Here is a 13,221-nt window from a genome sequence, read left to right as displayed (position 1 = left end):
TGGCACAAATAAGTTACCTGGTGGTAGCCTCAGATGGTGCCTCCAAAAAGGAGCCACAGACAGAAATCCCTGGGCTATCTGAACTACCCAGCAGTCCAGACCAATAGTGATTTTAGGGTTTGGGGTCTTGTGAGTCTTCACTGGTTCACTGTTTTGCTACCCAGTGGTGCTCTGTGGATGTATTCACACCCTCTTAGGCTGTTTCAGGGGCAATTCCAGTTGGTTCTAGGGTCCATGTTGTAATATGGTTGTTACTGTTTGCGTACCACAATTTATGTGCTGTCCACTCCAGCTATTAATTTTAAAGTAATATCTAAGCCATTAACATTGTCTAGTATAACAACTGTTACTGTTCAGGTTGTTAGCTCCAGGTTTTGCTACAATCTATCTTTGACTTACTCAACAGAGCCTTGTAGTTCAAGTAAAGTTCAACTTACAGCTGAACAACTCTTACTACTTCTGTCACTCAGCTACTTTCAAATAAGAGAAAACTTTCAGCACACAGGATCCCCATATTTCAATTCAGCAGAACCAGACTTAAATGCAGTTTTATTCACCATAACTGCTGCTGACCAATTTGTTTTTCTGCCCTAGACCTCCTCAAACTCCACACTAGCCTCACCTGCTCACAGCAAAGCCCTCTTCACCTCACATTCCTCAGGACACACCCAGTGCTTGCTTGGACTGCTCTTAAACTGTGAAATCATCCACTGCCCACAGCTTCCCACACTGTATCCTTCCAAACCCTTCCTATTTTCCTAACTAAGCAACTGTACTTCTTTCCTCCCTGTTAAAGCCCCACCTGCACATGAAGCACTGCTGGCAGACCACATCTCCAGTTACCACCCAAATTCCTCTCTGCACCTAAATCTTGAAGACAAACTGTGACAGACAGAAATGTTAGAGATCATTAACTCAAACAACATTGCTGAGGCCCACGTTTGCCCCCCCCAATGGAAGAGAAGGAGAGGGGTTTTGCGTGTGGTGTTGAAGCCTCTGATGTGCCTAAGATGGCAGAGGGTGGGATCCCACCACTGGAGGATGACCACGACAAAACAAGCTGGGGCTTGAGCCAGATAAGGGAGAATGCCAATAAGGTACAGACCCTGCAAAGGTGGGAAAATGCTTTTTATCACACCAATGTCCTCCCTTACACAACCAGTTCAGGTGTAAAACAACAACCCACACACACAGGGGGGGAGGTATTGGGATATTTACACTTAGGCCTGAAGGTATTTATTTATCCTTTCTGATAAGGCATAATGTGAGAAAACATGCTGTGAGAAACACCAGTCTAAGATGGGGTCATAAACCATCAAAGACCCCCAAAGTGCCCCCAGACTCACTTCTGGGGCCTCACAACACACCGTGTTAAATTCAACCCCTCCAAGGGAGGTACCTGGATATTGCCACCTGAACATCTGACCCACTGAACTCTACATTTTGAGGATGTCCTCCATCCCTGACTGATGAAAATTGCATGCATCACTTTGACTAGCAGACATCAGAATTGCAAAAATTAAGTCTCATCACTGGATCAGTCATGGTGATATCTTTCTGCAACCTACTTTTATCCTTGCTTTTCCTTTATTGTCCTTATATATTTTCCTAAGTGGTATTTTCCTACTTTCATACTGTCACATTACTAGAGATAATAAATGAAATACCTACATATGTCATTTCCATTGCAATCAAATTATTCTAAAACAAACCCTGCGTGTGTATATATAAAACCACCAGGTATTCAGTGTTCTTTCTCTCTAATCTGTCCCAAGGGACCTATTAATAGGAACTTCAGTTACTCTGGCCTTCGGGGGCAACTTGTAACAAAACCAAAAACAAGGCCTTCTGCTACCTCTGTCCTTGTTTCCACAGCCACTGATTCCAAATGACAGCTTATGTCCTCCCTAGATCAGTCTTTTTTGCTGTCTTTTATTACAAATCTAAGAGTTTTGTAACAAAACTTCTGCTTGTTCCATAATTAAACAAAATCTTGTACAAAATAACAGGGAATGAAGGCACTTCTCCCACATGTTTAATCTGAATGAAGAGATGTCAAGTGGTTTATCTTAAGACTGCTTGTTTGAAAGTCCTTATCCACCAATATTTTCTCCTTTGCATTTGTAACTCTTTTTGGAGTGCAATAGCGAGGAACTGTCCAGCCAAGATTCTTTATTGTGTCTCAGACAAGGAAGTGTACTAGAAACTTCAGACAAAAAGCAAAGACTGGAGGGAAAAAAATGTAATACAGTCCAAGAAAGAATGTGAAAAAAGAACTGGGCCAGCCAACCTGCTTCTCACATACATATAAGAGTACAGAGAGAAATGTGATTTTCTGTATGAACGGGGCATAACCAGTTTCACAGGAGAAGCTCCATTCTTTAGTAGGAGGTTAATGTGTTTCACTCTTGCTAACAAAAAAACCACAGTTATTTACTGTATCTTTCTCAACAACTACACAGCCATGGCTAACACTTATCAGCAATACATATAAATTCAGCAAGACCATTTATCCCAAATAAAAATTATCACACCATATTTTATGAAATCTCAGCTTGAGTGAGACACCAGGGAGACCACTAAAAATAAAAAATCACCTATAAATACACTATCTCACACAACAAAAGAAAACAGCTACACAGCCAGGAGATGAACCTAACAGACCTTCCAGGCATTTCAACAGGGCACAGCCTGCATGGAAGAGGGAAGGAGGAAATACTTTCATTTGTCTTAAGAAACTACCCCTTGAGCATTTGGCAAAAGCAGTTAAGTGTTTACAGTCATACTCATGATTATCCCTAGCTGGATAAAAACCACCCTTTAAAAAAGTTGCATTGGAAACACTTGCAAGAATGCAAAGATAGCAAATTCACATTACATAGGAATAAACTACAAAAAGCTACTATATCTTTGGTGACATAGACAATCTTGAAAAGCTCTGTAGAAAGAAAAAAAAAAAAACAAGAAAAAAAGACAAACAGCCAAAACAGAAACTCACACAGAAAAATTCAATGGCAATGAAACCAAAATTGAAGTTTCGCTTCACTTTCTTGGACTAAAAGTAAGATTGCAAAAGTGAACTTTTACCCTGTCCCTTTCGTTCAAACGACAGCACTATAAAAACAGAGGATCTGAACAAAATAAGGTTCTACTAGTAGCACAAGAAAGTTATCACTTGTCTCATTCCGCAAGAAACACCTCGGCAGCCTGTGACAAACCTCGAATCCTTGGCAGAATTTGAATTTCTAGGTAGCAGACAAGTTTGCCAAGTGTAAAAACCCCGTCAGTGAGTGCCAGCGTTTTTACCGGGCAGTGTCCTCCGGCACCGTTAGCTCACGTCCCGGCCGGAGCAGGTTCGGAACCCGAACCGACAGCCGAGGTTCTCGGTTAGAGCCGAACCGCTGAAGCCGCTCGGTTCTACAGGAGGGCTGGGTAACGCCAGGGCAGGAGCTGGGAGGGCACACGCACGGCGACTCCGGGATTTCGAAGGATGTGCTAGAAACGCCAACCAGAACTTAGCCGGACACTCCCTTTTAGACTCTTGGACTGTGCCAGACCCCTTGGCCAACGGACACCGGTACCAAATGCGGTTCCAATGGGGAGGCTCCGGCCGGGCGCCTCGGCGGCTGGAACATCGGGGAGGTCCCGGGGATGCCCCGGTAACCCCCGCCGAGCCGACCCCCACCACCCGCCCCGGGCAGCGCGGCGCACGCCGGCAGCCGGGGCGTCCCGCTAGCCGGACTCGGTGCCCTGCGACGACCGCGACCGCTCCTCTCCTCTCCCGCGCCCCGCCCGTACCTGCAGTCTTGGGCCGCCTCTCTGCCCGCGGCCGCCGGCGTAACATGGCGGCGGGACATGGCGAAGGGAGGGCCGGGAGAAGGCAGCCCCTCGCCGAGCGGTCGGGTCACGGCACGGGCGGCCCAGGGGGATCCGAGCAGCCAAAGGGAGCGGCCGTCCCCGGCAGCATCGCCAGGACCGGCGCTCGAACGCCCCGTACCGCCGGAACGCCCAGCACGGCCGCAGGTCACGGGCGGAAGCTAACGGGCACCGCTCTTCCCTTTTCAATGGGTTCAAACGCTGATTGGCTGAGCGGCTGCAGAGGTTACGTCTCCCATTGGATTTCTTCCGCCGGGGGCGGGACGGGAAGCGGGATCGTGGCTGTGATTGGCTGCTGGGGAGCGGAAGGCGGGAGCGCCCCTCGGCGTCCGAGGGAGGAAGGTTGTTTGGCGCCTTGGTCTCGTGCCGGCGCTGCCGCTCTCTGATTGCTGCGCTCGGGGAGGGCCCCGCCGCTCCCGGTGTCCCCTCGGTGTCCCGGGCGGGGACACTCCGGGGACACCGGACGATGGGGTTCGTCCACGAACAGAAGCGTCCTGTAAGGAAAGCGGCCGCAGACCGCCACTGAGCTGCAAGCCGTGCGTCTAGAAGAAGATCCGGGCTGCGCATCCATCTCCAGAGCCGTGAGACCAGGTGGGGAGGCTGAGAAGTTGGAATGGGAATAACTTCTCCAAAATCACCGCTAAACCCTGTGTCTTCCCGAACTCAGCCTGCTATGCCTGGGCTTCCCCCAGAAAAAGCATCCTGAGTGGAATCCCGTGACCTGCACCACCACCCGGGCAATCCGACCACCTTATCCAACATTTTGGATAAAATCTTGGACTAGGCAACCTGAAGGACCAGACCTGCCAGCTTAGAGAATGCCAGTACTGTTATCTGTAATATTCCGTGTAAATTCACATAGTCTGTTAAAACTAGCACTATCAAAAAGTTGCTTTAGCAGTTCAAAGCAGGCGCTGCACGGGTATGAGATATTCCCCTATATGTATGTATTGGGGTTTTTGTTGGAGGTTTTGTTTAGCACTTTGCCTAAGAGTGGAGGTGACCAAAGCCACTGTTTTCCAGATGTTTTTCTTGGATTCAGAAACACCAGGAGACAACTGACTCAAAGGAGTGACCCACCCTAGGTATCTTCTTTCATCCTCCCTTAGGCTGGCCTAGGGAAAGGCTGCAAAGCAGAAGTAACAGTAACACAGAAAAGGAAGCACAGGACAAAATAAGAAACTGTTTCTTGAACGCCTGAATATCTGAGTCTGCCCTGTACTAAGCACCCCACCTCCTTTCGTCATGCCCATGCTTTTGTTTTTCAAAGGCTTTGAGCTAAGTAATTCCTGATCTCTTAAATTCAGCCTCAAAATTGCAAAACGCTGGCTGCCATCACAACATGCACCTTGCTTCTTCCTTGCTTGAGCCCCTCCTACACAAATTCTGCCTTCAGCTGCTAGCTCTCTGCCCCAGGGACCACCTGTGACTGTTATGTTCCCTGGAGTGGATCTCACTGTTTGACAACGCGCTTCTAGACCCACTATGCACAACACCACAATAATGTTTATGCTGGGTGTAACTTCCTTGAGCAACAAATGAAGAACAGTTTGACTTGCCGTCATATAGATTTGCTTGAAAAGACAGTAGTGTATATGTGAAGTACCATTAATAAAGTGTTAAAGTTTCATGTCCAGTGTTATCTAGGAATTCCAGAAACATCGAAGGAGCAGATTAAATTGAAGTCCTACAAACATTTGCTTTGTCTTTCAAGTGTAATACTTTAACTGTGGAAATGGCAATAGATGTAGAGGCATTTCTATGGTTAATTCATCTGGAGTTGTAAAGAGTTCCTAAAAAACAACCAAGGAGTTGAATACAGAACAGCTTCGACAGAACATCCAATTCCAGCATTGATGATGGCCAGGAGATGCTGTTTATCATGGGAAGTAAGGATGGATTTCTGAAGTAGCAGAGGACTGTGAAACTCTCCTATAACTGTAAATACAAGAATAAAAGCAAACACAAGCAGTGAGGCTGCAAAAGGAAGATTTTGCTAAGGAACCACAGGGAGTGGCAGGTAAGGGCAGAGACCAGTATTGTCATAAGCTACCCCCTTGAGATTAAGTGTTGTAAATTGATTTTTCCCCGATACAGGACCAAGTCTGTGTGGAAGCGAAACAACCAATATTTATTTGCATACCTTTTATTAAGTTGTTGTAGTCAATTTACTAATAGCAGGTCATTATGCAGACAGTAAATTCAGTTATTCTATCAAGATTCACACACATGCCACCACTCATTGTTACCTAGTAGGGAAGGAAAAGCTGACCACAGTGGTTTTCATGGATACACACTGATGTGCCATTGGCTTCAGGGTCAATGCTCAGAAAGAGAAAGGAAATGTTTAAAGATTTTGATTGTTTCTTCTGAGAGAACATGGATACTGAAAAAGTTGTGGAACTGATGGAAGGGATAAAACCCAGTTTCATGTGGAAGTGTTCTGATATAGGCAGCCATTATTCTTTGTGCTGCACCTGTAAAGGGAACTGCTGAGCGCTATGCAGGTTGGGGGGGTTAAGTAGAAAAAACACTTATTTTGAAACCAGAATAATAATGTTGTCTTTAGACTTAGGCTGGTTTCCTCTGACTGAATCATATACCTGAGAAGAAAGCCAGAAGCACAGCAGCACCTCACATGAACATGTCTGAGCCAAGCCTGTGTAAACTCATCAGGTTTACATCAGTACTCTTCCAGGCACTTCCACACTCGCTTCCTGGCTGGTGTTGCCTCAGCTGCTCTTTGTTCCCTTCATCACCAGTTTGCCCTGTGATTTTGACACAGCCACAAATTACAGTAGAGTTCATATACAGACATTTCTTGGTATTCCTGGTTTCCTTTCCTTCCATCTTTCTAGAGAATCTCTCCCTTTATCACTAATTCCCACATGTTATCTGATCAGATACTCCCTGCTGTGTGTTGCAGGAACCAATTTACACCTCCCTTACCAAGCAGACACTGATACCTTGACATGCAGCTCATGGAGCAGAAGACTAACATTTCCTTTAGCTAAACATCTGGAGAGAACATTTATGGTACCACTTTCAATTGCAATAACTGTTTAGTCAACAGAGAGGGTTTGTATCTCAAGGTTGTAAAGTATTTGTGCTTTTCAGAGGGTGCTTCACCCAGGGAATTGTAATGTGGAACTCAACTAGCACACTAATTCCTTTTTTTTTTTACTGGACAAAAAGCTGGCAGCGCTGCACTGATATGTCAAGGGGACACAGTGTGTAGAAAATATCTGTCTGTACATAATAATTCTACTACGTTAATATACATTTATTATTCAGTGCATAGTTTGCACACTATAACACTAATGATTCTTCTGGCATGTATACCCATTCCCACAACCATTTTCATGGAAAACTTCAAATCAGTCTAGGTCAGTTAAATTCCATCTTTTCTATTCCCTGCATTTTATTTATTCAAGTATTTCAAAGTTGTGAGTTCCAGGTCTCTCAATACTCAAAGTTTCATTGGCAATAGCCATGTAACCACCACACACACACACACACACACACACACACACACACACACACACACACACACACACACAATCACACTCACACACAAAATTCCTTTGTCATGACTTCAAGGAAAAGTCTGGTTTATAGCTTAAGCAAATTAAAAGTGGAAATAGCCTTCACCTGTGGCTTCTTCAGCAGACATTCATGATAACATTCACCAAAGCTAATTCCTGTCCTTGATGCTCCCTTTCTATGGAGTCTGTTTCTGGGTAAACTTCCTGTTAATCGCTGATTGTTTCTGTAAAGATTAATCATTCTTGACACAAAGGTCAAATACAAAAAGAAAATATGAGAGACAATCCACTGCTAGCAGGCAATTAAAAGGGCTTTCCTTCAGCAGCCTATCACTGCTTCTCTGGCTTTTTCTCCACAACATGAACATGTTGCTTTCTGCATAACAAGCAACAGAAATTTTAGTTGATAGGTACAATCAGCTAATCAAGTTGCTAGACTTCTCTCATTTTCTTCCACTTACATGTTATGCTGTGACCAAGCTCTTTCAAATATATTTATTTTGTAAAGATTGAGAGTATTCCTGAATCAGGAATATTATAATTTTTTCACAATCAGAGTTCTGATGAAGATAGGGACTGCTCAGCCTTCAGAATAATTAACAGAGACATGCCTGCTGGGACAGGGGAATAAGAGTCACAGCCTCCATCAGAGGTAAGCAGACAGGACATGTGATGTCTGGCCAAAATGAGAAAACACTGTTATATTTCAAAAGCTAGACATGCAATCACTCAGTAAAACCCCTTACACTGACTTTCTACTCTCCTTAATCTAAGTTCCATGTCTGTGAGTGAACAAATGGAAGGCTATATATCAAAAGTGGCATGCACTAGCAAATCTTCTTTAAAGGGCTTTTTATTTCATAGCCAGAGAAGTCTGTAGGACCAGCCAATTCACCTAGAAGCCAGGGAGCCCCACAGCTGTCACTTCAAAGGAAAAGGCATGATCACAGCTTGATGAGAGGGGAACAGGCTTTGTTAAAGCAGAAGAGAGTTAGATGTTAATAGGAAAAGTTGTTGCCACCTTGTCCAAGACTTACAGAGGAAGATTCTTAGGGAGACAAATGCACTGCAATAACTTGGACTTCTTAAGTGACATTCTAAAAATTGGTTCAAACCAGCTCAAAAACTACATCTAGCATCATCAAGAGGAACCCAAAATATGGAGCAAGGATTTGAAAGCCAGCATCACATCCTTAGTGTTATGCAAGTGATCCTCATGGGTTTTGACACGTGTCTTGAAATCCACAAGCATGAGGGTGTGGAAACATGAGTAAAACATGTGACAATGCATGAGGAAAACTAAACTTCCCTTTTCATTAAAATTCATATTGAATCTGGTTACATTAATTTTTTACAGGCATGGGGCAGTAAGTGCAGCACACATCTCATCTTTCCAGAGCCTTGTATGCTTTAGAACAACCTCACAGTCTAGCACTTCAGCCAGCTTCCCCATCCTGGCCCATATCAGATAGCAGGGATGAGTTGTAGGCTCTTCCTTGAATATCTAAAGCCAAATCACTGCTAGAAATACACAAAACTGGACAGCACAGGGTGTTGGCCAGAACCATTTCCACTTAAAAAAGAGCAAGTATTGCTACAGCACACCACTAATTGCTTTCCTCTGAATTCCCTGGAGAAATTCAAAGCTTTTCAGAAGAACAAAGTGCAAACCCTTTCACCATACTCCCACAGGAGTCCCACTACAGAAGAAATATCTATTCCTATACCCACAAGATAAACTTCTTTTCACACAGGAGGAAGAGGGGGTTCCCCCCTCCATACAGTTCTGATTTGACATGACCTGCAGATCATTTCTGGCAGAGCTGTTGCTGAACAGTCACTCTCCATCTGACAGTCTTGTACTGCATTGTGTTAACTCGCTGCAATACTTTGTGTCATTCTTCAGTGCATTCCTAAGACTATTCCTCAAGATAACTTTTAACCTTGACTCTGTTTTCCAGTGCTCACCATCCCTCCCAAATTCACAGTTTAACAAATGTACTCCACAAACATAGTTTTAGGCCACTCTGTGGACTTTGGATGAAACATTTGAATGCCCTTGAACACTGGACAGGCTTCTGGAAAAAATTAGCCAATAAATCCTGTTCTTCTGGCAACGTACCCTCAGTAACTCACCTTAAGTACGAGTGAGCACAGGAGAGGTAGAAATAGCCAGGAACTAGTGCAATTTAGGTGCACAAACTGGTACAAAAAACTCTCATGTCAATTTTGCAGGATACGTAAGTCAAGATAGGCAGAGGCACCTAAATTTGAATGGCACATACACAAATGGGCAATTATATCTTGCCAAATTCTGTTCCACAGGGTCACACTGTTAGGAATTTCTGACCTTGTAGCTTGGAGGTGGTTTCAGGTGTACTTATGCCAGTTGGAGTCATACTTCGTAGTGATTATGTGTAAATACACTGTAGTGACCAAGTCACCAGGTAATCAGGCAGCAAGATGCAGCACAGCATTCAAAGAAAGAAACCTGCTTTTTGAAAATGTTAGATTAGAAGGACATAATGACAACTGAGTTAAATTGATAAATCAAATAGTAGAAGAACATAAGCATGCTTAAATCTGAAGTGACACCTGCCAGGGAGAAAATTGAGAAGTACGAAGGAGGCAACACCCTTTATGCCAGTAATTCTCCCACTATTGAATATTATCACTAGATGTACATACATTCAGTATCCCCATCTTGGCTAAAAAGGAGAGATGGTTCTCCCCATTCTCTACTTCATGTTTTCATCATTCTGAGCATTGCTAAAGCAGGCTTTCTCCACTAGAGCTTCCTGCTTACAATCAAACCTTCCAGAGTGATGCTGCAGAGCAGCCCTGGGACACCCTTAGGCATTTTTCTCGGTGTCTTACTTGTCACTTAAAGATGAACTGTTGACTCTGGCATCTACATAAACACCCTGTGATAATCCAGAGGTCAAGCCCTGAGCTAAGATAAACTGGCACAGTTTTAAAATAATCATTGGGAAATATGAGTGGCCTTCCAAAACACCCATTGGCATTTTAATCCATAGAAACTTCATTTGTAGGTACAAGGTCAGTATTTGCAACAGGTTAGCTCTGTCTGATTATCTGAATATAATCTCTGATAAAGAAATGGTTTGGAGCTCAGCTATGCCTTTAATTTTATATTGTGCGACAGCCACAGTTTATAATTACCTTGTAATTATTAACATTTATTTGCCTTGTTTATATTAAAAAAAACCTCTTTAAAATTTGTTTTCACATAATAGCGTAGAAGAAATTGAGATTTTTTTTAAATACACAAAACATGACACAGCATGAACTCAACTAGAAAGCATTTCTTCTGTTGAAACTGAGATGGTAGGGTTGAGTCACACAAAGCATGAATGGTTTACAGCTTTATTAAATGGGCCACAAAAATGTAAAGGTTATAACTTGGCAAGTATCCTACACTTCCCTCAAGTGTGTCTAAGTAATTTCCTTTCATTTCTTCTTAGGGAAGAGTTTAACTTGTAACAAGAAGACTATAATCAATCCAATCAATTAGTTTCATCCATTTTCCTTATCAGTCACAGCTTGTGCAAGACAGGTCATTGCTCTGTGCCCTGTGCTAAAGGCCACCACTTCCTCAGCTCTCCTTCCTGGTACTGTAAGCACACCTTCCTCATTTCCGTCAAAGTAATTTTTGCTGGTTTATTAAATAGATTATTTGCTAATCCAGATTATTTTGAATGAGATGAGCAGGTGTGTGTAGAAGCAAAATCTTCCTGCATTTTCCCACCAATAGCTGCAGCTCATATGTGCTTTCAATTAACTGAGTTTCTGGAAGTTAATTGACCTTTGCCTTAGCTGGGTTGATCCTGCAAGAAGCATTTATCTCAAATGGTCTGTCCATGCTCCCTCTTTCTGTCAGCCAAACCCTTCAAGAGGATCAGGGTATACATTTGTAGTACATGCTTACTTTTCCTATATTTCTGCCCTCAGAGTGAGCAGCTGTGGCTTTTCAAAGGCAAGGAAGCAATACCATCTTCTTGAGAGGCAAGGAAAGCATTTTTCACTTTCATACACTCAAAAAAGCTCATTATCATCTGTAACTGTTCTGTTATTGTTTGCAACCTTATGCAACCCTACACACAAGGCTGGTTGTGCTTGGCACTGGTCAAACACAGTGGCCTTTTGCTTTTCTTTTAAGTTGGGGACTGGAAAAGCATCCCTGAGCAAAAGTCTTTGGTGGCAGTTTGGTCCCTGAAAGTGGGCTCTGCTGCAAAAACATCCTCCCTGGGACTCTTCCAGGCTCCTCTTCACCATGCTGGGCTTAGCACCACACCACCAGACATCTTTACAGCCTTGTGGTGAGCAGACTGAAAACTCCAAATAACCCCAAGGCAACAAAAGGTTTCTATATTTCAACAGAACCAATTTCCTACCCTGCTGCACTACAGCAGGCAGAAGGCACAAGCCAGCTAAGAGGGAAGAATGGGATTTGCTTTTCCCTAGTAGCAATAGCACTAAATCTCAGCCTTCTGCAAAACCAAGACAAATTGAAGAGATTTAATTACCACACCCCACATTCCAAAAAGAAAGCAGGTACTGTTCTAGAGGGCATTTTGATTTATTCCTGATATCTATAACAGGAACTAATGTTTAGCATCAGAAACCAGACAGACTGAAATGAAAAACAAGAAACAGGAAAAGAGTGGCAGTGGTTAACTAGTAGAACAAACTATCAGGGGAAATGTTGGTTTTCTCATTTCCCAATATCTTCAGATCTGTCTTTTTTGGAAAAAATATGTACTTTAGTTCATCATAAATCAGGGGGCTGATGTCAAGAGAAACAGGAAGAAATTGCAAGGCCTGTGAAAGATGGGAGGTCACTCAATGGGGTCTAATGGTCTCTGCCTGTTCTGCAGAGCTGAACTCCAGAACAGGAAATAGATGATTTCTTTTGCATCCACACGCACACACATCCTGCACCCGCAGAGTTCCCACAGGCAGCTGCAATTTAGTTCCACACGGGGTGTTCCCCTGCTGACCACTGCACCCACGCTGCTGCTTGTTCAGAGCCACGTGCCTGCTCGTGTCACATGCAATTCCCAGCCCTTCTGGTTTTCTCATTCCAGGGCATGAAACAAATTCAGGTCCTTCTCCCTTCTGCTCTACTCAAGCAAACGTCCTAGACAAAACAGATCTTGGGTGTCCTACACACATTATCTATCTTTACTATCCCATTATCCCTTTTAGGACAATACAAGTTTTATGTAGTTTCTTCTATACTTCGACAGTCAGATTAGACAAGGAACGTACAAATACCTGTCACTTTTTGGGGCCCCACTTAGATCACCAGACCAACAATGTTTTGTTCAGCAGACAAATACTGTCTTTGCCTCTTGTTTCCCACTAGAATCAGTAAGGTGCTTTTACAAAGCAAATCCTGACTAGTAACTCCCACACCCCTCTGATCACTCAGCTGCTGGGACAAGGCAAACAACGGGCAGCACAGCACACACAGGCAACTTGGGAAAGGTCTGAACAGCCTTTTGGTAAACCTGCATTTTGTTTTCTGAATTCCAGCATACCTAACATCCACATTCCTCTACAGCCCCAAGTAGCAATATTTCCAGCTCCAGTTGAGCTTCCATTATACTTGAATGTTATCAGTCTCTTTGGGATCACAGTATTTTTCAAGATATCTTAGCAAAATACCCTCATCACAAAAATTGTTATAACTTCATCCACTTCAATTATTGCATACAAATTCAGGCAATAAATCTGAGTTTTTACCTAGAAAAATCAAATGCCTTCTGTACTAAAG

This window comes from Cinclus cinclus, chromosome 7 (assembly GCF_963662255.1).
Source record: "Cinclus cinclus chromosome 7, bCinCin1.1, whole genome shotgun sequence".
In the NCBI taxonomy this organism is placed as follows: Eukaryota; Metazoa; Chordata; class Aves; order Passeriformes; family Cinclidae; genus Cinclus; species Cinclus cinclus.
This window is presented reverse-complemented; position numbering follows the sequence as displayed.